We start from the raw sequence: 26,349 nt of genomic DNA on the forward strand, positions 1-26,349 counted from the left end.
TAGTACAGCAATATATCCTCTACTGCATGAGATCACCCAGTGTTCTGCTGTAGATTGTTAGTGTCTTTGCCATAAAGGACTTTATTTAAGGTAACAGTGATCATCAATCAATGTTTCCCCCAATGTAACTGATTAACGCGAGGGACTCCCAGTTATTGATCTGCTATACTCGTGGGCAGCTTACTTGTAGGATTATTGAGAAATTGTCAGTGCAGTTATATTCTGCCCTTGAAGTGCACTTACTGTTTTACCATGATGGTTTATTTCATTGAGAAGGGAAGAGGCTGCATACAGAGCTGAGGTACATGACTTGACTCATAGTGAGTCACACGAGGTACTCCTCTATATTAACAATATTGTAAAGGATAGAAATCTTGACATAGAAGATGTGGGGGGGGGGGGGTAACAAAATTATCATATCATATTCATTCTTCTCTCTATTGGTAAATGTTACAATGTACCCCACTTGTGCTTCCAATGCCACCACAACTACCCCCCCTCCCCCTCCTCCCATTCTGGCTATTATTGAACTAGCACATGATCCTACCCCGGACACAGTTGCCATCAGGCATGTGGTCAGTGCCATTTATTCACACTTTGTAGCTTTGCCCTATAGTTTCTTGCATGTATGGTAGCCCATTTACCTTGCTTATTAGGAAGCTTGCAGGAGAAACATATTAAACTAATAGGTGTCAAATTAATTCTGCAGTGATGATCATATCAAGTTATATCATAAAAGGATATGAACACAACCTCATATAGGTCTATGAATACAGGACTGGATGGTTTTTATTTTTTGTTGCATATTTAATGGATTTAAGAATCAGTCTAGTACATTTCCATTCTTTAAAAGGGAATCTGTCACCAATTTGACCTTTTTAAACTGTTAATATGGATATACAGGTTATAGAATGCTGAAAAGAAGGGAATTTTGTTTACTTACCGTAAATTCCTTTTCTTCTAGCTCTAATTGGGAGACCCAGACAATTGGGTGTATAGGCTATGCCTCCGGAGGCCGCACAAAGTACTACACTTAAAAGTGTTAGGCCCCTCCCCTTCTGCCAATACACCCCCCGTGCTCCCACGGGCTGCTCAGTTTTGGTGCAAAAGCAAGAAGGAGGAAAAAATAATTATAAACTGGTTTAACTTCAATCCGAAGGAAACTCGGAGAACTGAAACCATTCAACATGAACAACATGTGTACACAAAAAAACAGGGGCGGGTGCTGGGTCTCCCAATTAGAGCTAGAAGAAAAGGAATTTACGGTAAGTAAACAAAATTCCCTTCTTCTTTTTCGCTCTATTGGGAGACCCAGACAATTGGGACGTCCAAAAGCAGTCCCTGGGTGGGTAAAATAATACCTCGTAAGAGAGCCGTAAAACGGCCCTTTCCTACAGGTGGGCAACCGCCGCCTGAAGGACTCGTCCACCTAGGCTGGCATCCGCCGCACCCTAGGTATGCACCTGATAGTGCTTCGTGAAAGTGTGCAGGCTCGACCAGGTAGCCGCCTGACACACCTGTTGAGCCGCAGCCTGGTGCCTCAAAGCCCAGGACGCTCCCACGGCTCTGGTAGAATGGGCCTTCAGCCCTGAGGGAACCGGAAGCCCAGCCGAACGGTAAGCTTCGATAATTGGCTCCTTGATCCACCGAGCCAGGGTTGATTTGGAAGCCTGTGACCCTTTACGCTGGCCAGCGACAAGGACAAAGAGTGCATCCGAGCGGCGCAGGGGCGCCGTACGAGAAATGTAGAGTCTGAGTGCCCTCACCAGATCTAACAAGTGCAAATCCTTTTCACATTGGTGAACTGGATGAGGATAAATAGAGGGTAAGGAAATATCCTGATTGAGATGAAAGGGGGATACCACCTTAGGGAGAAACTCCGGAACCGGACGTAGAACCACCTTGTCCTGGTGAAAAACCAGAAAAGGGGCTTTGCACGACAACGCTGCTAGCTCAGACACTCTCCGAAGTGAAGTGACTGCTACTAGAAAAACCACTTTCTGCGAAAGGCGTGAGAGAGAAATATCTCTCATTGGCTCGAATGGTGGTTTCTGAAGAACCATCAGCACCCTGTTTAGATCCCGGGGTTCTAACGGCCGCTTGTAAGGTGGAACGATGTGACAAACACCCTGCAGGAACGTGCGTACCTGTGGAAGTCTAGCTAGGCGCTTCTGGAAAAACACAGAGAGCGCTGAAACTTGTCCCTTAAGGGAACCGAGCAACAAACCCTTTTCCCGTCCAGATTGAAGGAAGGACAGAAAAGTAGGTAATGCAAATGGCCAGGGAGAAAAACCCTGAGCAGAGCACCACGACAGGAAAATTTTCCACGTCCTGTGATAAATCTTGGCGGACGTTGGTTTCCTAGCCTGTCTCATAGTGGCAATGACTTCTTGAGATAACCCTGAAGACGCTAGGATCCAGGACTCAATGGCCACACAGTCAGGTTGAGGGCCGCAGAATTCAGATGGAAAAATGGCCCTTGAGACAGCAAGTCTGGTCGGTCTGGTAGTGCCCACGGTTGGCCGACCGTGAGAAGCCACAGATCCGGGTACCACGACCTCCTCGGCCAGTCTGGAGCGACGAGGATGGCGCGGCGGCAGTCGGCCCTGATCTTGCGTAACACTCTGGGCAACAGTGCCAGCGGAGGAAACACATAAGGGAGCTGAAACTGCGACCAATCCTGAACTAAGGCGTCTGCCGCCAGAGCTCTGGGATCTTGAGACCGTGCCATGAACGTTGGTACCTTGTTGTTGTGCCGGGACGCCATGAGGTCGACGTCCGGGCACCCCCCAGCGGCAACAGATCTCCTGAAACACGTCCGGGTGAAGGGACCATTCCCCTGCGTCCATGCCCTGGCGACTGAGATAATCTGCTTCCCAGTTTTCCACGCCTGGGATGTGAACTGCGGATATGGTGGAGGCCGTGGCTTCCACCCACATCAAAATCCGCCGGACTTCCTGGAAGGCTTGTCGACTGCGTGTGCCGCCTTGGTGGTTGATGTATGCCACCGCTGTAGAATTGTCCGACTGAATTCGGATCTGCTTGCCTTCCAGCCACTGCTGGAACGCTTTCAGGGCAAGATACACTGCCCGAATTTCCAGAACATTGATCTGAAGCGAGGACTCTTGCCGGGTCCACGTACCCTGAGTCCTGTGGTGGAGAAAAAACCGCTCCCCACCCTGACAGACTTGCGTCCGTCGTGACTACTTCCCAGGATGGGGGTAGGAAGGATTTCCCCTTCGACAATGAAGTGGGAAGAAGCCACCACCGAAGGGAAGCTTTGGTCGCCTGAGAGAGGGAGACGGTCCTGTCGAGGGACGTCGGCTTCCTGTCCCATTTGCGTAGGATGTCCCATTGAAGAGGACGCAGGTGAAACTGCGCGAAAGGGACTGCTTCCATTGCTGCCACCATCTTCCCCAGGAAGCGCATGAGGCGCCTCAAGGGGTGTGACTGGCCTTGAAGGAGAGATTGTACCCCTGTCTGTAGTGACCGCTGCTTGATCAGCGGAAGCTTCACTATCGCTGAGAGGGTATGAAACTCCATGCCAAGGTATGTGAGCGATTGGGCCGGTGTCAGATTTGACTTTGGAAAATTGATGATCCACCCGAAACTCTGGAGAGTCTCCAGGGTAGCGTCGAGGCTGTGTTGGCATGCCTCTAGAGAGGGTGCCTTGATCAACAGATCGTCCAAGTACGGGATCACCGAGTGACCCTGAGAATGGAGGACCGCTACTACAGTAGCCATAACCTTGGTGAAAACCCGTGGGGCTGTTGCCAGGCCAAATGGCAGTGCCACGAACTGCAGGTGTTCGTTTCCTATGGCGAAGCGCAAGAAGCGCTGGTGCAATCGGAACGTGGAGATAAGCATCTTTGATATCGATCGATGCAAGGAAATCTCCTTGGGACATTGAGGCGATGACGGAGCGAAGGGATTCCATCCGGAACCGCCTGGTCTTTACGTGTTTGTTGAGAAGTTTCAGGTCTAGGACAGGACGGAAAGACCCGTCCTTCTTTGGGACCACAAACAAGTTGGAGTAAAAACCGTGGCCCTGTTGATGAAGAGGAACAGGGACCACCACTCCTTCTGCCTTCAGAGTGCCCAGCGCCTGCAGAAGAGCCTCGGCTCTCTCGGGAGGCGGAGAAGACCTGAAGAATCGAGTCGGGGGACGAGAGATGAACTCTATCTTGTAACCGTGAGACAGAATGTCTCTCACCCAGCGGTCTTTTATTTGTGGCAGCCAGGTGTCGCAAAAGCGGGAGAGCCTGCCACCGACCGAGGATGCTACTAGAGGAGGTAGAAGTCATGAGGCAGCCGCTTTGTTAGCGGTGCTCCCAATGGCCTTTTTAGGACGTGACTTAGACCGCCATGCATCAGAGTTCCTTTGTTCTTTCTGAGACCTTTTGGACGAGGAGAATTGGGACCTGCCCGCGCCCCGAAAGGACCGAAACCTCGACTGCCCTCTCCTCTGTTGGGAGAGGTTCTGCTTGGGCTGGGGTAAGGATATATCCTTTCCCTTGGATTGTTTGATGATTTCATCCAGGCGCTCGCCAAAGAGCCTGTCGCCAGAAATTGGCAAACCGGTTAAACGCTTTTTTGGAAGCGGAATCTGCCTTCCACTCCCGTAGCCACAAGGCCCTGCGGACTACTACCGAATTGGCGGTCGCAACTGCCGTACGGCTCACAGAGTCCAGGACAGCATTCATAGCGTAAGACGCAATTGCCGAGGTCTGGGAGGTAATGGAAGCCACTTGTGGCGCGGCCGCTTCAATTTTCGCTTGACCTGCTGATATAGCTTGTAGCGCCCATACGGCTGCGAATGCTGGGGCAAAAGAAGCTCCGATAGCTTCATAGATGGATTTCATCCAGAGCTCCATCTGCCTGTCAGTGGCATCTTTAAGCGAGGCCCCATCTTCCACTGCAAGTATGGATCTAGCCGCCAGTCTGGAGATTGGAGGATCCACTTTGGGACATTGAATCCAACCTTTAACCACTTCCGGGGGAAAAGGATAACGTGTATCCTTAAGGCGCTTAGAGAAACGCTTATCCGGACAAGCATGGTGCTTCTGGATTGCCTCTCTGAAATCAGAGTGGTCTAGAAACATACTCTGTGTACGCTTGGGGAACCTGAAGCGAAATTTCTCCTGCTGAGAATCAGACTCCTCCGCCGGAGGGGCTGAGGGAAGAATATCCAGCAACTGATGAATGGATGCAATAAGATCATTCACTATGGCGTCCCCGTCTGGAGAATTAAGATTGAGAGCGCTCCCAGGATCAGAATCCTGATCAGCTGTTTCCGCATCATCAACCAGAGAATCCCCCCGCTGAGACCCTAAACAATATGATGTCGAGGGAAATTCTAAGCGGGCTCGCTTAGACGATCTGGGGCTAGGTTCTAAGTCCGAACCCTCCGTCTGGGATGTATGAGATACCCCGTGAGGACATTGTTGGTCCAACTGAGGGGGGTCAGGGAACAATGATTCAACAGAGTCCCTTTGCTGAGATACCGGTCTGGACTGCAAGGCTTCTAGTATCTTAGCCATAGTCTCAGAGAGTTGATCCTTAAAGGCTGCAAACTCAGTCCCCGTCACCTGGACAGTGTCAACAGGTGGCTCCCCCTGGGCCCCTCTTAGTAGAGGATCCGGCTGTAGTCACAGGGGTCGAACACTGTACACAATGAGGGTCAGTGGAACCTGCCTGTAGCTGGGTCTTACATGCGGCGCAGGCAACATAATAAGCCTGTGTTTTGGCACCCCTGCCTTTTATGGGCGCCATGCTATAGTTTTCCCTGAGTAACACAATAGGGTATATAGCCAGAAAGAACTGTGCTCATACAGTGTAAATTATATACAGTACACAAATAATGTACCCATACAATACAGCACCATGGGGCTAGCACCACATGTGCTGTTTACCAGCCGCCTAAGCGGTTGTGAGGCCACCAGAGACCGTGTCTGGGTCTCCCATAAATATGTCCCTCTCTGCAGCGTCGGTGGAGCTGACAGGAATGGCTGCGGCGTCCTGACGAGCTGAGGAAGCTGTGGGCGTGGCCTAGAAAGAGCGCGAAACGGGCGCTCATACTGTGTACAGTGAGGGGAGTGGAGCATGTAAATCATACTCCAGCCCTCATTGCTGCTCGCTCCGTGCAGCGTCCCGCCCTTCCCCTGCCTGTCAGGGCTGAGGGCGGGAGAAAAAAAAAAGGGAAACTAGGCCGCAATGAAGCCGGGGACTGTAGTAATAAACGCGGCCGCCGTAAAAGCGCGGTCGCGTGAAAGTCCCCGGCGAACTACAAGTCCCAGCCGCGCCGCAGTGTCCCGTGGCAACGGCGGTCAGTGCGGTAGCCCTTACATATAAACACACTCAGCGACGCTGAGTGTGTAATGGCACATATAGACCCGGTCAGCGCCGCGGTCCCCGGTGCACTAGCACACCCAGCAAAGCTGAGGTGATGCCGTGCGCGGTCCCCATAGGGATACAGAGTACCTTTAAGATGCAGGGCCATGTCCCTGAACGGTATCGGCTCCTATCCATCAGGCTCCACAGGAGTTGTGGATGAAGCCCGGTCTCAGTGCCTGGAGACCAATAAGATCCCACTTCACCCAGAGCCCTAAGGGGGATGGGGAAGGAAAAAACAGCATGTGGGCTCCAGCCGCCGTACCCGCAATGGATACCTCAACCTTAACAACACCGCCGACAAAAGTGGGGTGAGAAGGGAGCATGCTGGGGGCCCTATATGGGCCCACTTTTCTTCCATCCGACCTAGTCAGCAGCTGCTGCTGACTAATCTGTGGAGCTGTGCTGTGCGTGTCTGACCTCCTTCGCACAAAGCAAAAAACTGAGCAGCCCGTGGGAGCACGGGGGGTGTATTGGCAGAAGGGGAGGGGCCTAACACTTTTAAGTGTAGTACTTTGTGCGGCCTCCGGAGGCATAGCCTATACACCCAATTGTCTGGGTCTCCCAATAGAGCGAAAAAGAAATGTCCTACCTGTCTGCCTCATATCAGATGTCTTGTTGTAGAAATATCATTGGTTGTTATTTTATGTAAATGAGCTCTTCCAGGCTATGGGGTGGGGCTGCCTGGAAGATAACTTTGCATACAGAGATTATTTTAATTAAAAGGGGAGTGGGGGTGTCGCCTAATAAATTAACACATAGTTAGTAAAGTCTAAACCGTTGGCAACAAAAATGAGTACACCCCTAAGTGAAAATATCCAAATTGTGCCTAAAGTGGCAATATTTTTTGTTGCCATCATTATTTTCAAGCACTGCCTTAACTTTCTTGGGCATTGAGTTCACAAGAAACTTCACGGGAGCCACTGCAATCCTCTTCTATCCTCCATGATTCTATATTTTAATACATTGGGCATTTTTGAACGCAGCAATACCAATTATGTGTATTTTTTATTATTATAATTGTTGTTTTATTTTCAATAAGGCAAAATGGGGTGATATGAACTTTTAGTTTTTGAGGGTTTTTTCACATTTTTAAAAAGTTTTTATTTCCATTTTTTATTCATTTTACTAGTTCCCCTAGGGGACTTTATTACTGCACAGTCGTATTTTATAAGCTGGATATTAGTAACAAATGCCCATCAAAAATTGTCAATATGGTTCAGCAGTATGGGTATAAAGAGCTATAATCAATAAATAACTCATAAAACTTAACTTTTACTGATAAAAATTAAAAGACCATCGGTCCCATAAAAACACACACAAAATACACATAGAAAAAAAAGCACACCCGAGTATTGCCTCATAAGCGGAAAAAGGGGCCAAACTCATGCAGGGCACAATAAAGATACAAAACCCCAAAGGCTCCACCACAATATAGTCTAATGGTAGCACTCAAGACTTCCAAATACAGCTCCCAGGGGAACCACCCCTTTGGACCAGCTAAGGATTTTGGTATGGGCATAGAAAATAAGTGAGAAGTAAATAGCAGTAACACTTAATGAGTCAGAGTGAGACAGTATCCATTAAGCAGTTATCAACAATGTATATCACTTTTCTGCTTATATGAAGAAATAGAAAGGTCTCACACAATCGTAGATACAGGATTTTGTTCCCAGCAAGGACTTCTGGCATCAGGGTTGACTTCTCATAACAATCATCCCCTGTCCGTCTTTCTTAGGGAACATATTTATATGGGATTTAAAGCCATCCCTTAATGCTTGTTTGCAGGTAACATGTCTTGTACTCCCTTACTCCCGACGCGTTTCGTATATATCACTCACCAGGGGAGTTTTTTGGTAAGGTTTTCTGCTGCTTTATTTACAGCTCCATATAGACCGCAAATAGTCCTGAGCTATAATGGGAATGCAATACGGTTCCCATTAGTTTCCAATTCAGCCCAGAGAGAATAAAATAAATCCTTAAATAAAGGATAATTTACTTACCACTCCTGTCTCACAGACATGTGTATTCAGTGCCACGCTTGTGGTGCACGGGCGCCGCCATATTTAAAGGCATCGCGCATGCCCACTGAGCACCTACGTGGGAGTGGCTTGGTTCGGGGAACACCGTCCCGATCATGTGACCTAAGCTCCTCCCACTCGCGCCGCGTGTTCTCAAGGCAGCGTCCTGGTTTCTCCATTCCAGGACATAGTCGCGCCCCCTTCACAGTGTCATATGACAGCCTCCTCACGTCAGCTGTAAGTATATGGAGCGCAAAGCTTGCGTTCCACACAGATTACAGCTTTTATATCAGATTTTGCACACATCCTTTTATGGCCGTCTTTTTATATACCATGGGGTGGATATTATATCCCCCACATGCAATATCCCTAAAAGGCACTTATGCAGTCAGCGTTTCTCTCATTTATATGGACATTTACAGTGTATAGGGTATTTTCTCTGCAAAAAAAAATTAACTCATTAAAGAGCAGAGAGTACCGTATTTTTTGGACCATAAGACGCACTTTTTCTCCTCCAAATTTGGGAGGAAAGTGTGGGGTGCGTCTTATGGTCTGAAGCTGCGGGGTAGGGAGCTGTGGGGAGTCAGCGCTATGCAGTGGGATTACAGGAGGCAGGGAGGGTCGCTGCTGCAGGAAGCCGGCGCTGGAGAAACCACGTGTGCCCGCTGCTTAAAGTAAACGAATATTCATTAGCTGCTCCCCGCCGACCTCTCTCTGCAGTCAGCGGGGCTGAGCAGCAGCAAATCAATAGTTTAATGTAAACAGCGGTCACACGTGGGTTCTCCAGCCTCCAGCTTCCTGCAGCGGCTGGGGAGACTGTGTGTCCACTGTTTAGGAGGCAGGAGCAGGGGGCCGCTGTAGTCATGTCTGGCCCGGGGGAAGTGCAGATCACTGCAGTGTCCGGGCCAGAGCACGGCATACCTTCACAGCACAGCCGTAGTCTCTATGCTGAGGGCTCAAATTACTTTCACTTTGTTCCTGCTGCCTCTGCACTAGAAAGTCTTCCGTAGCTGACAAGTGATGTAATGCAGAGGAAGGGAATTATCAAGGATTAATAATCACAAGATGGAGGGAGGAGGGGAATTAGGAGATAAAGTAAAGACAAGAACAGTCCAATCGCTTCTCCTGATCAGAGTGATGCTTCAGCATCGCTCTGGTTAGGAGAAATGCTGTGTTACTGTGAGTGCAGGCACTCTGCTGGCATTCACAGGAAATACCCCTAGATAATGACCCCTGGCAGTGACAGGGGTCATTATCTAACTGCGTGCTGCCATGCCAACTCATTGGCACCTCGTTAGCGCATCACGGGGCAGCAGGCTCGCTTGGTAAGCCCACATTAAAGGGACATGTACGTGCTTGGTCGTGAAGTGGTTAAAGGGAACCTATCACAAGGTTTTTGCTATGTAATCTGACAGCAGCATGTTGTAGGGTCTGAGACTCTGATTCCAGCAATGTGTACCTTACCAAGTTGCATGCTGTCATTTTGATACAATAACAGTGTTCTCTGCTGCAGATCTAGCAGAGCTCGGAATGTTAAGCTGTGTATAACTCACCTACACCACTGACTGGCAGCTATCTGTGCACACTGTACATTGACATAAAACTGCTAATCAGTTGTGTGGAAAGGTTATACATATTACTAGGAGGCACAGGACAATTCGTCCTGTAATGATAATCTCCTGCTGATAAAACACTGATTTTATTGAACGAGAAACACACAGACCAGTAAATGACACATCACTGGAATCAGGCTGTCAGCCCCTACACTATGCTGCTCTCAGATTACACGGTAAAAAGCTACTGACAGATTCCCTTTAATAGCATCTACTACATACTGAATAGTTAAACTAATAAAATTACTCAGTCCCCCCCCCCCCAAATAAATACTGTAAATTATCCTCATGTAAACATGGCTTATCGTGTTAATGCGCTAAATTAGAGAATTAGATTTTAAGCTCCGTTAGGAGTGCTTTGTCTCTATGGCGCGTCAAGATTTGCCATTGCTATATAAATAATGGGTAATAAATAAACCGTAAAAGTAAAGGCTGACAGAAAAATCAAGAAGAGGGGCGGATAACAATTTCCACCTCCCCGACCAAATTACTTACGCCCATTTGTATTCACTGCATGTTGCTTAGGCACGGCAAGAACATCATGGACATTATTACATCATCCCTTATTAGCAAGTCCTACACAGTCTCCCCCAAGGTCCTACCTCGGCCAATATTTCAAAAGCAAGAAAATAGAAAATGACCTCATATCCCTCCTCACCCCCATCCCGGAGGGAATGCTTTGCTTTTAACCTTCATCTGTATTGTGAGATTTAACTTCTTCAATAGGAAAAGACGCTATCAGTTCTGGAAATGAAATATGAAGGTTAACCCTTTGTATTGAGCAGCTGGCATGAAAAGGAAAAGATTATAATTAGGGGACAACAAATATTCCCAGAAAAGGCATGACAATGAAAAGTAGATGATTTCAGGCTGTTCTCCTAACAATAAGACATATTTGTTACCATTAGCACCTGATCTGATTTTTCTTTGATGTGTCCTTCACCACCAAACAATATAAATGGATCAACAACTGGAACGTGAAAGTATAAATATACATGAGACTACAAATATAAGCATATACTGTACATATCTATATACAGTACATACACAACACTACATATGCACACATACACACACATATATTATATATATATATATATATATATATATATATATATATATATATATATATATATATATATATATCTCAAGCACACAAGGTGTATATATATATATATATATATATGTATATATATATATATATACACACACACACATTTACACATATATGAGTGTATATACACAAACGTATACAGGATATCACAAAAGTGAGTACACCCCCTCACATATCTGTAACACTGAAGATATGACACTTTGATACAATGTACAGTGCTCAGTGTACAACTTGTATAACAGTGTACATTTGGTGTGTCCTCTAAACAACTCAACTCACAGCCATTAAATTCTAAACTGCTGGCAAAAACGTGAGTACACCCCCCAAGTGAAAATGGCTGAAAATGGCTAAATTGGGCCTAAAGTGTCAATATTTTGTGTGGCCACCATTATTTTCAAGAACTGCCTTACCTCTCTTGGGCATGGAGTTCACTAGAGCTTCACAGGAGCCAATGGACACCTCTTCCATCCTCCAAAATGACACCACAGAGCTGGTGCATGTTAGAGACCTTGCACTTCTCCACCTTCCGTTTGAGGATGCCCGACAGATGCGCAATAGGGTTTAGGTCATATAACATGCTTGGCCAGTCCAGCACCTTTACCCTCGGTTTCTTTAGAAAAGTAGTGGTCATGATCATGGAGGTGTGTTTAGAGTCATTAACATTTTCGAATACCGCCCTGCAGCCCAGTTTCCAAAAAGAGGGGATCATGGTGCTTCAGTATGTCACATTACATGTTGCCATTCATGGTTCCCTCTATAAACTATAGCTCCCCACAGCCGGTAGCAGCCATGCTTGACTGAAAGTAAGACATACTTGTCTTTGTACTCCTCACCTGCTTGCCACCAGATAAGTTTGACACTTTCTGAATCAAGTCGGTTTATTTTGGTCTCATCAGACCTCAGGACATGATTCCAGTAATCCATGCTCTTAGTCTGCGTGTGTTCAGCAAATTGTTTGCAAGCTTTCTTGTACATCATATTTAGACAAGGCTTCCCCTTTCATCCCCTTTACTTTCAGTGCAGCAAACTCACTCCAGAAGTTCATTGAGGATCTCTGAATGATCCAATGTTGTCCTAAATGACTGATGATGATAAATATAAGCCACCTGTGTAAAATCAAGTCTCCGTATAAATGCACCTCTGTGATAGTCTCAGTGTTCTGTTTAAAACGCAGATAGCATCATGAAGACCAAGGAACACAACAGGCAGGTCCGTGATACTGTTGTGGAGAAGTTTAAAGCTGGATTTGGTTATAAAAAGATTTCCAAAACTTTAAACATCCCAAGGAGCACTGTGCAAGCGATCATATTGAAATGGAAGGAGTATCATACCACTGCAAATCTATCAAGACCCAACCGTACCTCAAAAATGTCATATCAAACAAGGAGAAGACTGATCAGAGATGCAGCCAAGAGGCCCATGATCACGCTGGATAAACTGCAGAGATCTACAGCTGAGGTGGGAGAGTCTGTCCATAGGACAACAATCAGTCGTACACTGCACAAATATGGCCTTTATGGAAGGAGAAAGCCATTTCTCAAAGATATTCATAAAAAGTGTTGTTTAAAATTTGCCACAAGCCACCTGGGAGACACACCAAACATGTGGAAGAAGGTGCTCTGGTCAGATTAAACCAAATTCGAACTATTGGGGCACAATACCAAACAATATGTTTGGCGTAAAAGCAACACAGCTCATCACCCTGAACACACCATCCCCACTGTCAAACATGGTGGTGGCAGCATCATGGTTTGGGCCTGCTTTTCTTCAGCAGGGACAGGGAAGATGGATACAAATTTAAAAATTAAAGCCAGTGCTATACTGGTGCTAGGATGCAGATTCTAAACATGCCTTTAGTTGTGAGATTGGATGTATAGTGGGAACCGACATCTGCAGAGGCTCGTAACCAAGGTAAACATCGGGTAACTTGCTTGGATACCCGATATTTACCTTGGTTATGAGCGTCTGCAGCTGCTAGGAGCAGGGCTGTCTGCTCCATGCACACGTAACCAAGGTAAACATCGGGTAACTAAGCCCGCGGTTACCCGATATTTACCTTGGTTGCGAGCGTCCTCCGCTCTCAGGCGGGGGAGAGAGGAGAGAGAGGGAGGGGGAGAGAGGGAGAGAGGGAGAGAGGGGGAGAGAGGGAGGGGGAGAGAGGGAGGGAGGGGGAGAGAGGGAGGGAGATGGAGGGGGAGAGAGGGAGGGAGAGGGAGGGGGAGAGAGGGAGGGGGAGAGAGGGGGAGAGAGGGACTGATCACGCAAGGCTGGTTTCTGGGCATGCTCAGTAGAGCAAGCAGGATCCTGTCTATCAGCATGCCAGCGTTCACATACGTTTGCGTGCAGTATAGTCAGGATCCAGCAATTTGCAGTATATGGACGCAGCTCAAAAACGCTACAAGTAGCGTTTTTGAAAAAAAAGTTAAAAAACTGCAAGTCGCTGGATCCTTACTATAACGCACGCAAACGCAGGTGAACGCATGTTGGCGCGAGTCCATTGCAAATGCATTGAAATGAAAACGCATTTGCACTGGATCCGTTTTTGCGTTAAAAAAACGTTCATGACGCATGTTAAAAAAACGTAGTGTGAAAGCAGCCTAAGCGTAATGGCCTCTGTTCTGCTACTGCTCTTTTCACATTTGAGGTCAGTGTCTGAAATGTCCGCTACAGAGGCAAGGGAAGCACAGATGAGTCTGAAGCACACCTTGTGCCTTACCATTGCCTGATCAGCACTGATGACAATGTTGAGGATAGAAATTCAGTAACCTAAAATAATTAATTCAGCCATTTCACAGACCCAAATATGTACCGTATTTTTCGCTTTATAAGACGCACCTGATTATAAGACGCACCCCCAAATTTGGTGAAGGAAAAGAGATTTTTTTTTAATGTTAAATGGGGTCCATCTTATAATGCCAGTGTACGTCTAACAAATCATATAGGGTATATGTCCCTCATAGCCCCCCATCCTAAAATTAGCCCCCTTAATTTGGATATGGCCTTCTTATATTGAATATAACCCCCTTGTGCTGGCACACGTTCCCCTGTGCTGCTTATGGCCCCCCTATGGATTGCACACGTTCCCTGTGCTGCTTATGGCCCCCTATGGATTGCACACGTCCCTCTGTGCTGCCTATGGCCCCCTATGGATTGCACACGTTCCCCTGTGCTGCCTATGGCCCCTATGGATTGCACACATTCCCCTGTGCTGCCTATGGCCCCCCTATGGATTGCACACGTTCCCTGTGCTGCTTATGGCCCCCTATGGATTGCACACGTCCCTCTGTGCTGCCTATGCCCCCTATGGATTGCACACGTTCCCCTGTGCTGCCTATTGCCCCCTATGGATTGCACACGTCCCCCTGTGCTGCCTATGGCCCCTATGGATTGCACACATTCCCCTGTGCTGCCTATGGCCCCCCTATGGATTGCACACGTTCCCTGTGCTGCTTATGGCCCCCTATGGATTGCACACGTCCCTCTGTGCTGCCTATGGCCCCCTATGGATTGCACACGTTCCCCTGTGCTGCCTATGGCCCCCTATGGATTGCACACGTTCCCCTGTGCTGCCTATGGCCCCCTATGGATTGCACACGTTCCCCTGTGCTGCCTATGGCCTCCTATGGATTGCACACATTCCCCTGTGCTGCCTATGGCCCCCTATGGATTGCACACGTTCCCCTGTGTTAGATATCGCCCCCATACTGCTGCCCATAGTAAAATAAAACACTCTTACCTTACCGCCTCCAGCGCTGATCTCCCTCCTGTCTCCCTCCGTGCTTCTGTTCCTCCACTTCCTGGTTCTTGGTGCCGGTTATGTGATCGGCACAGCAGAGTGACTTCATCTCTGCGTGCCTGATCACAGTGGAAGCAGGGACACCGGTGAGAAACGCTGGAGGGGGTAAGTAAAGCTTTTTTATTTTAGGATGAGCAGCAGCATGGGGGCCATATCTAACACAGGAGGGGCATGTGCCATCACAGTGGGACGCAGGCTCATATAATATGCACCGCTGCCCCAGCCAGTCACTGCGGTGCGGTTTCAGCACCACGGTGATGGACAGCGGCTGTGCATATTAAATGAGCGGGAGCAGGAGATCTAACGCTGCCGCCCGCAGCGTTCACCTGCCCCCAGCAGCGCTCCAGAGCGGACCCTGCAGTGTAATTATAGATATAGATATAGATATATATATATATATATATATCTATATCTATATATAATTGCCTTATTCTGTCTGTCTGTCTGTCATGCTCCGAAATTGTGTCCTTACGGTGACACAAAGCTGATTGGCCGCTGGGCTCGCCATGGCCCCGCCCCCCCACACGGATTGGCCTCTCGCCCCGGCTCTCTGCAGGCCCCGCCCCCCTCACGCAATGCACGCTCGCTCTGGCCCAACTGACACGGAGCTCCGATTCCCAGGTGAGTACACACACACACACACACACACATCAGATCACACTCACTCTCACACACACCTCACACATCACAACATCCTGGGATATCGCTTGCTTCTACACCGGCTCCGTCAGGATCCCGGCAGCGCCAGACATAACCTTGCGATGCTGGGATCTTGACGGAGGCCGTGAAAGCTGGTAACCATTATAAACATCGGGTAACTAAGGTCCCTTAGTTACCCGATGTGTATCATAGTTACCAGCGTACACCGGCTCACACTCACTCTCACACACACCTCACACACACATCACATCGCATCCACACATCAAGGTCCTGCAGCTGCGGAACATACACACACACACACACACAAATCAGATCACACTCACACACACCTCACACATCACATCGCATCCACATACTCACAACATCCTGGGATATCGCTTGCTTCTCGGCGGCGATACTGTGCTGTGAGCTTCCAGGACCTGCCGGGGGATCACATGGCCAGAAGCATGTGATATCCCCGGATGTTGTGAGTATCAGCGCGTATGTGCAATATCGTCAGTGTGTGTGTCTTTGTGTGTGAGTGTATGCGATCGGGTGTGTGTGAGTGTATGCGATCGGGTGGGTGTGAGTGTATGCGATCGGGTGGGGGTGTGTGGGTGTGTGTGAGTGTATGCGATCGGGTGTGTGTGAGTGTATGCGATCGGGTGTGTGTGAGTGTATGCGATCGGGTGTGTGTGAGTGTATGCGATCGGGTGGGTGTGAGTGTATGCGATCGGGTGGGTGTGAGTGTATGCGATCGGGTGGGTGTTTGTGGGTGTGTGTGAGTGTATGCGATCGGATCTGTGAGTGTCGGCAGAGGAGCACGGCGTGCTGGAGGAGGCTGAGAGGACAGAGGCTGATCCTGGGAAGGCTGGGATGGGGAGGCTGATGCTGGAGACGGAGAGGCTGATGCTGGGGACAGAGAAGCTGATGCTGAGGACAGAGAGGCTGATGCTGGGGACAGAGAAGCTGATGCTGGGGACAGAGAAGCTGATGCTGGGGACAGAGAGGCTGATGCTGGGGACAGAGAAGCTGATGCTGGGGACAGAGAGGCTGATGCTGCGGGAGGCTGATGCTGGGGACAGAGAGGCTGATGCTGGAGACAGAGAGGCTGATGCTGGGGACAGAGAGGCTGATGCTGGGGACAGAGAGGCTGATGCTGGGGACAGAGAGGCTGATGCTGGGGACAGAGAGGCTGATGCTGGGGACAGAGAGGCTGATGCTGGGGACAGAGAGGCTGATGCTGGGGACAGAGAGGCTGATGCTGGGGACAGAGAGGCTGATGCTGGGGACAGAGAGGCTGATGCTGGGGACAGAGAGGCTAATGCTGGGGACAGAGAGGCTGATGCTGGGGACAGAGAGGCTGATGCTGGGGACAGAGAGGCTGATGCTGGGGACAGAGAGGCTGATGCTGGGGACAGAGAGGCTGATGCTGGGGACAGAGAGGCTGATGCTGGCGACAGAGAGGCTGATGCTGGCGACAGAGAGGCTGATGCTGGGGACAGAGAGGCTGATGCTGGGGACAGAGAGGCTGATGCTGGGGACAGAGAGGCTGATGCTGGGGACAGAGAGGCTGATGCTGGGGACAGAGAGGCTGATGCTGGGGACAGAGAAGCTGATGCTGGGGACAGAGAGGCTGATGCTGCGGGAGGCTGATGCTGGGGACAGAGAGGCTGATGCTGGAGACAGAGAGGCTGATGCTGGGGACAGAGAGGCTGATGCTGGGGACAGAGAGGCTGATGCTGGGGACAGAGAGGCTGATGCTGGGGACAGAGAGGCTGATGCTGGCGACAGAGAGGCTGATGCTGGGGACAGAGAGGCTGATGCTGGGGACAGAGAGGCTGATGCTGGGGACAGAGAGGCTGATGCTGGGGACAGAGAGGCTGATGCTGGGGACAGAGAGGCTGATGCTGGAGACAGAGAGGCTGATGCTGGAGACAGAGAGGCTGATGCTGGAAACAGAGAGGCTGATGCTGGGGACAGAGAGGCTGATGCTGGGAGGAGAGAGGCTGATGCTGCAGGTAGAGAGGCTGATGCTGGCGCAGCATGGCGGATGGAGCACCTTTGGGAGTGCGCAGCATGGCGGATGGAGCACGTTTGGGAGTGCGCAGCATGGCGGATGGAGCACGTTTGGGAGCGCGCAGCATGGCGGATGGAGCACGTTTGGGAGCGCGCAGCATGGCGGATGGAGCACGTTTGGGAGTGCGCAGCATGGCGGATGGAGCACGTTTGGAAATGCGCAGCATGGCAGATGGAGCACGTTTGGGAGTGCGCAGCATGGGGGATGCAGCACGATGGGGAGTGCGGAGTATGGCGGATGGAGCACGTTTGGGAGTGCGCAGCATGGGGGATGCAGCACGATGGGGAGTGCGGAGTATGGCGGATGGAGCACGTTTGGGAGTGCGCAGCATGGAGGATGCAGCACAATGGGGAGTGCGGAGTATGGCGGATGGAGCACGTTTGGGAGTGCGCAGCATGGCGGATGGACCACGTTTGGGAGTGCGCAGCATGGCGGATGGAGCACGTTTGGGAGTGCGCAGCATGGGAGATGGAGCACGATGGGGAGTGCGCAGCATGGCGGATGGAGCACGTTTGGGAGTGCGCAGCATGGGGGATGGAGCACGATGGGGAGTGCGCAGCATGGCGGATGGAGCACGTTTGGGAGTGCGCAGGATGGGAGATGGAGCACGATGGGGGGTGCGCAGCATACGGGATGGAGCACGATGGGGAGTGCGCTGCATGGGGGATGGAGCACGATGGGAAGTGCACACCACAAACAACTGCCCTACACAGACACCCACACACACAGACAACGCTGCACACACAAATATACGCACATACCGCACAACACGCACATTGCACAAAACATACCTCCCCCCAAAACACACCACACACACACAAACTGCGCAACACACACACAACGCTACAGACACACAGCGCTCCACAAACAACGCAACACACAAACAACACCGCTCTCACCCCCCATCACACCCAGACAACATCCAGAACATGTACAGCGCCCTACACAAACACTTGGTAACTACACACAACAACATCTATATATATATATATAGATATATATATATAACAAAAATCATACATGAACTACACAATACGTAAATTCTAGAATACCCGATGCGTAGAATTGGGCCACCTTCTAGTATATACATAAACACACCCGTATATTTGGCTTATAAGAGGCACCCCCTACTTTCCCCCAAAATTTGGGGGAACAAAAGTGCGTCTTATAAAGCGAAAAATACGGTAGTTTAGTTGATGTAGCCTAACATATATTTATGAATGCTTTTGTTTCTTACGAACACACACACACACACACACATTTTATATATTATATAATATATATATTTTCAGTGATTTTCCTTCATACAATATGTAAGCATATGTAACTTAAAGATGGCTCCTACATCCTGGACAACACCCAAGATGATGAGCACAAGGAAGAATATCCAAAGTTTGGAACAACCAATTCAGTAGAGACTGTGCAAATTGCTACACGCCCCGAGCCCGACCTGCGATATTTGATTGGACTATATTTTGTCTACACCCTTTTCTTATCTAGAACTATAACAGTTACTGTGAACTGAACAATAAACGAGAGAACTCCTTTGGCGTCTGTCATGGAAGAAAGCTCATAACCGATCTAGAGTCGGTTATCCTTTCTTTTGTGCACACATGCCATTATAATCTGAAAACGGCAGTCAGACCTTAAGAGACCCTAAGGGGTACTTTGCACGTTGCGACATCGCTACTGCGATATCGTCGGGGTCAAATCGAAAGTGACGTACATCCGTCACCGTTAACGACGTCGCAACGTGTAAAGCCTAGTAGAGAAGATGAATGAGCGTGAAACAGTAAAAAAATCGGTGATCTGTATCACGTCGTTCATTTTCATAATGTTGGTGCGTCCCCAGGTACGATGTTGTTTGTCGTTCCTGCAGCTCCACACATCGCTGTGTGTGAAGCCGCAGGAGCGACAAACATCTCCTTACCTGCGCCCGCCGTCCACCGGCAATGCGGAAGGGAGAAGGTGGGCGGGATGTTTATATCCCGCTCATCTCCGCCCCTCTGCTTCTATTGGCCGGCCGATTAGTGACGTCGCTGTGACGCCGAACGCACCGCTTCCTTGAAGGAGGGATTCTTCGGCAGTCACAGCGACGTCGCCAACCAGGTAAGTGCGTGTGAAGCTGCTGTAGCGATAATGTTCGCTACGGCAGCTATCACAACATATCGCATGTACGACGGGGGCGGGTACTATCGCACTCGGCATCGCTATCATCGGCTAGCGATGTCGCAGCATGCAAAGTACCCCTTAGTTTCACATGAACAGCACTGTGTCCATCCTGGGGTGGAGAAAAAAGGGGAGGAATGGTTCAGACTTAAAGCTCTCCACATGCCTTTACCATGGACATTTTTGACATGGCAACAATAGGGTATGGATCTCGCATAAAGAAGAAATGCCAGCAAAGCGCAATTTCTTTGATATATAGTGAATATACATTATAAATGCATAGTAAAAATTACTGTATGGGGTGAATGGTCTCTTTAAAGGGAATTTAACACTTTCAACATGCAGTCCGATCTGTGAACAGCAGAGTATAGAGAAAGAAAGGTAGCAAAGAAAAGTAAGTGGGACTCAGCACCAATGCGAATAGATAAAAATCTTCATGCTTTATTTGAAAAAAGTTAAAATTAATAAAGGGTCACAGATCTTTTCCAAAAACGCCATGTGGCTTGCCATGCGGCTTGACGCGTATCGGACACAAATAGGGGAATTTAAAACCAGTCCTTAATCATAAGGCTTATGATTAAGGACTGCTTTTAAATTCCCCTTTTTGTGTCCGAAACGCGTCAAGCCGCATGGCAAGCCGCATGGCGTTTTTGGAAAGATCTGTGACCCTTTATTAATTTTAACTTTTTTCAAATAAAGCATGAAGATTTTTATCTATTCGCATTGGTGCTGAGTCCCACTTACTTTTCTTTGCTACCTTCCTGGAACACGGACCTGCCTGTCCGAGGGACTACGTGCATTCACCGCAGACTGGAGGACACTATTTGGGTGAGCTGAATACCTCTCTTTTTCCTTCCCTATAGAGAAAGAAAGCTAAGCAGAAGGATATATACAGTAGGCGTATGAGAAAACTCTTAGTATAATCTGTATTTTATTAATTGAAATCCCTGGTGTTTACATATGAGTCCAGTGGGCGGTCCGAATAGTGACCGTTATCTCTCTTCATGGACAGTCATACAGGGAAGACTGTCAATCACCGAGTAGGACCGCCCACTGGACTCTTATGTAAACACCAGGGATTTCAATGAATAAAATACGAATTTTACTGAATATTTTCCCACAAAAGTGTATATAAATCTGTTTAGTTTATTGGGCTCTATAGCATTCTGCCTGCAAATCAGACAGCATTTTTCCAATATTCTAGTTTTGAGCATTCACAACATCTATGGCCAACAGAAATCCGATAAAAAAAGAACTGATTCAAGAATGAACATAGCCTTATCTAGAATTTGCAACGCCTGCAACAAAAAAGGATAATGTAGAACATGAAACCTTTTATATACATCAGATGGTATGAGCAACCGTAGATTTATCAAAGTGCTTTATTTTATTTCCAATCTCTTTTCTCCACATCTGTGGAATCCCTTCCTTACACAAACTCCAATGTGTAATCTGCCCTTTGATCCCTTCTTGATCGACTGTCATTCCTGACCCCCATCACCTTGACAAAGGCTGCACCAGAAACCGCTATATTCTTTATAGATTATACCTCATATTGAAAGGGCTTTCTCGCCATCTGTCTCCACTTTTATAATAAATATACGCCCCTGTGATAATATATTTTTAACTTCCCTTTTAGAAACGTACACTTCTTAACAAAAGCAATACAGTATACATACAAAGACAAGCTACAATGTTCGCTTCTGCAAATTTAGCAGAAATGTTCACAGTTACGTAGTTTCACTGTCCTGATGAAGATCACAGGATATGTAATAAATGCCCTATATTTATTTTTAGTGATGATGCACAAAATAGGCAAAGGGAACAAATAATATGAGCCACTGATTTCTATAGTGTAGAGCTCTTACATGGGAGGCATTGCAGCACTGCACTCAAGGATAAAGATGCCAAACCTTCGGTCTTCTGTATGGCAACTGCTCAAAGCCATTATATAAATGAGTAAATCATCTAACATAATACCCTGCATCTCACAGGGCTAATGTCATAGCTTGTGACACAAGGTAAAGCTCTAATGTCGGCTAAAGAGGATTTACTTTCTAGGGAAAAAAATGGTTCTAAAATGAGCTGAGAGGGCGGATATCATTGTTGGCGTGCAAGGATAGATTATCCTGAACTGCTCAAATGCCATATAAGTTAATGAGTCGCACTGGCAAATGCAATCATGACCCACTAATATGTTAAGCAACATAGAAATTACTAACGAGTAAGGTGTTACCAGAAATTACTTGCTTATATAGCTCAATTATTTCCACAGAGCTTTACAGACACCATCACTGTCCCCATCGGGGCTCATAATCTAAATTCCCTATTAAGAAACAACAAAGAGCCAGCACCAATGTGCACTAAGGCATCAAATATTCCAAACTGCATTATAAAAAAATTTTTTTGAGATTTTTGGCAAAAAATTGCAATTTCTTGAGCTGCTTCGCCACGTCACGGCAAATCTCATTTGAAGCAGTCCTACACTAAAATATTTTTATAAAATGTGCCATGCGGCCTCACACATGAATAACAGAACTGCTCTCAGCAGCACTCACCTGGTCTATTGCAGTCCCGTACCCATGACTGAGTCACGGTTGTGGGCGGGACAGGTCCAAGCAAATGCTGCATGAAGTATATATATAGCCTGTGGACAAAGCCTGATGACCCAATGTGAACAGTCACCAAACGCCAAAATCTATACAGATGGAATACATCCCAAATTGGGGTGCGTAGCAAGGTGGAGGTCAACCACCGACCAATTCAACAAAGAAACAACAAAGAGCCAGCACCAATGTGCACTAAGGCATCAAATATTCCAAACTGCATTATAAAAAAATTTTTTTGAGATTTTTGGCAAAAAATTGCAATTTCTTGAGCTGCTTCGCCACGTCACGGCAAATCTCATTTGAAGCAGTCCTACACTAAAATATTTTTATAAAATGTGCCATGCGGCCTCACACATGAATAACAGAACTGCTCTCAGCAGCACTCACCTGGTCTATTGCAGTCCCGTACCCATGACTGAGTCACGGTTGTGGGCGGGACAGGTCCAAGCAAATGCTGCATGAAGTATATATATAGCCTGTGGACAAAGCCTGATGACCCAATGTGAACAGTCACCAAACGCCAAAATCTATACAGATGGAATACATCCCAAATTGGGGTGCGTAGCAAGGTGGAGGTCAACCACCGACCAATTCAACAAAGAAACAACAAAGAGCCAGCACCAATGTGCACTAAGGCATCAAATATTCCAAACTGCATTATAAAAAAATTAAAAGGCTATATATATACTTCATGCAGCATTTGCTTGGACCTGTCCCGCCCACAGCCATGACTCATTCATGGGTACGGGACTGCAATAGACCAGGTGAGTGCTGCTGAGAGCAGTTCTGCTATTTATATGTGAGGCCGCATGGCACATTTTATAAAAATATTTTAGTGTAGGACTGCTTCAAATGAGATTTGCCGTGACGTGGCGAAGCAGCTCAAGAAATTGCAATTTTTTGCCAAAAATCTCAAAAAAAAATTTTATAATGCAGTTTGGAATATTTGATGCCTTAGTGCACATTGGTGCTGGCTCTTTGTTGTTTCTTTGTTGAATTGGTCGGTGGTTGACCTCCACCTTGCTATGCACCCCAATTTGGGATGTATTCCATCTGTATAGATTTTGGCGTTTGGTGACTGTTCACATTGGGTCATCAGGCTTTGTCCACAGGCTATATATATACTTCATGCAGCATTTGCTTGGACCTGTCCCGCCCACAGCCATGACTCAGTCATGGGTACGGGACTGCAATAGACCAGGTGAGTGCTGCTGAGAGCAGTTCTGCTATTTATATGTGAGGCCGCATGGCACATTTTATAAAAATATTTTAGTGTAGGACTGCTTCAAATGAGATTTGCCGTGACGTGGCGAAGCAGCTCAAGAAATTGCAATTTTTTGCCAAAAATCTCAAAAAAAATTTTTATAATGCAGTTTGGAATATTTGATGCCTTAGTGCACATTGGTGCTGGCTCTTTGTTGTTTCTTTGTTGAATTGGTCGGTGGTTGACCTCCACCTTGCTATGCACCCCAATTTGGGATGTATTCCATCTGTATAGATTTTGGCGTTTGGTGACTGTTCACATTGGGTCATCAGGCTTTGTCCACAGGCTATATATATACTTCATGCAGCATTTGCTTGGACCTGTCCCGCCCACAGCCATGACTCAGTCATGGGTACGGGACTGCAATAGACCAGGTGAGTGCTGCTGAGAGCAGTTCTGCTATTTATATGTGAGGCCGCATGGCACATTTTATAAAAATATTTTAGTGTAGGACTGCTTCAAATGAGATTTGCCGTGACGTGGCGAAGCAGCTCAAGAAATTGCAATTTTTTGCCAAAAATCTCAAAAAAAATTTTTATAATGCAGTTTGGAATATTTGATGCCTTAGTGCACATTGGTGCTGGCTCTTTGTTGTTTCTTTGTTGAATTGGTCGGTGGTTGACCTCCACCTTGCTATGCACCCCAATTTGGGATGTATTCCATCTGTATAGATTTTGGCGTTTGGTGACTGTTCACATTGGGTCATCAGGCTTTGTCCACAGGCTATATATATACTTCATGCAGCATTTGCTTGGACCTGTCCCGCCCACAGCCATGACTCAGTCATGGGTACGGGACTGCAATAGACCAGGTGAGTGCTGCTGAGAGCAGTTCTGCTATTTATATGTGAGGCCGCATGGCACATTTTATAAAAATATTTTAGTGTAGGACTGCTTCAAATGAGATTTGCCGTGACGTGGCGAAGCAGCTCAAGAAATTGCAATTTTTTGCCAAAAATCTCAAAAAAAATTTTTATAATGCAGTTTGGAATATTTGATGCCTTAGTGCACATTGGTGCTGGCTCTTTGTTGTTTCTTTGTTGAATTGGTCGGTGGTTGACCTCCACCTTGCTATGCACCCCAATTTGGGATGTATTCCATCTGTATAGATTTTGGCGTTTGGTGACTGTTCACATTGGGTCATCAGGCTTTGTCCACAGGCTATATATATACTTCATGCAGCATTTGCTTGGACCTGTCCCGCCCACAGCCATGACTCAGTCATGGGTACGGGACTGCAATAGACCAGGTGAGTGCTGCTGAGAGCAGTTCTGCTATTTATATGTGAGGCCGCATGGCACATTTTATAAAAATATTTTAGTGTAGGACTGCTTCAAATGAGATTTGCCGTGACGTGGCGAAGCAGCTCAAGAAATTGCAATTTTTTGCCAAAAATCTCAAAAAAAAATTTTTATAATGCAGTTTGGAATATTTGATGCCTTAGTGCACATTGGTGCTGGCTCTTTGTTGTTTCTTTGTTGAATTGGTCGGTGGTTGACCTCCACCTTGCTATGCACCCCAATTTGGGATGTATTCCATCTGTATAGATTTTGGCGTTTGGTGACTGTTCACATTGGGTCATCAGGCTTTGTCCACAGGCTATATATATACTTCATGCAGCATTTGCTTGGACCTGTCCCGCCCACAGCCATGACTCAGTCATGGGTACGGGACTGCAATAGACCAGGTGAGTGCTGCTGAGAGCAGTTCTGCTATTTATATGTGAGGCCGCATGGCACATTTTATAAAAATATTTTAGTGTAGGACTGCTTCAAATGAGATTTGCCGTGACGTGGCGAAGCAGCTCAAGAAATTGCAATTTTTTGCCAAAAATCTCAAAAAAAATTTTTATAATGCAGTTTGGAATATTTGATGCCTTAGTGCACATTGGTGCTGGCTCTTTGTTGTTTCTTTGTTGAATTGGTCGGTGGTTGACCTCCACCTTGCTATGCACCCCAATTTGGGATGTATTCCATCTGTATAGATTTTGGCGTTTGGTGACTGTTCACATTGGGTCATCAGGCTTTGTCCACAGGCTATATATATACTTCATGCAGCATTTGCTTGGACCTGTCCCGCCCACAGCCATGACTCAGTCATGGGTACGGGACTGCAATAGACCAGGTGAGTGCTGCTGAGAGCAGTTCTGCTATTTATATGTGAGGCCGCATGGCACATTTTATAAAAATATTTTAGTGTAGGACTGCTTCAAATGAGATTTGCCGTGACGTGGCGAAGCAGCTCAAGAAATTGCAATTTTTTGCCAAAAATCTCAAAAAAAATTTTTATAATGCAGTTTGGAATATTTGATGCCTTAGTGCACATTGGTGCTGGCTCTTTGTTGTTTCTTTGTTGAATTGGTCGGTGGTTGACCTCCACCTTGCTATGCACCCCAATTTGGGATGTATTCCATCTGTATAGATTTTGGCGTTTGGTGACTGTTCACATTGGGTCATCAGGCTTTGTCCACAGGCTATATATATACTTCATGCAGCATTTGCTTGGACCTGTCCCGCCCACAGCCATGACTCAGTCATGGGTACGGGACTGCAATAGACCAGGTGAGTGCTGCTGAGAGCAGTTCTGCTATTTATATGTGAGGCCGCATGGCACATTTTATAAAAATATTTTAGTGTAGGACTGCTTCAAATGAGA

At 47.4% G+C, this 26,349-nt stretch overlaps 1 protein-coding gene across 1 annotated transcript in view; it reads right to left on the reverse strand.

Moving 5' to 3' along the window:
- Window positions 1-26,349, reverse strand: part of TEX9 (testis expressed 9) — a 119,552-nt gene that overhangs the window by 11,996 nt on the left and 81,207 nt on the right. The window lies entirely within an intron of this gene.

This window comes from Anomaloglossus baeobatrachus, chromosome 4 (assembly GCF_048569485.1).
Source record: "Anomaloglossus baeobatrachus isolate aAnoBae1 chromosome 4, aAnoBae1.hap1, whole genome shotgun sequence".
Lineage (NCBI taxonomy): Eukaryota > Metazoa > Chordata > Amphibia > Anura > Aromobatidae > Anomaloglossus > Anomaloglossus baeobatrachus.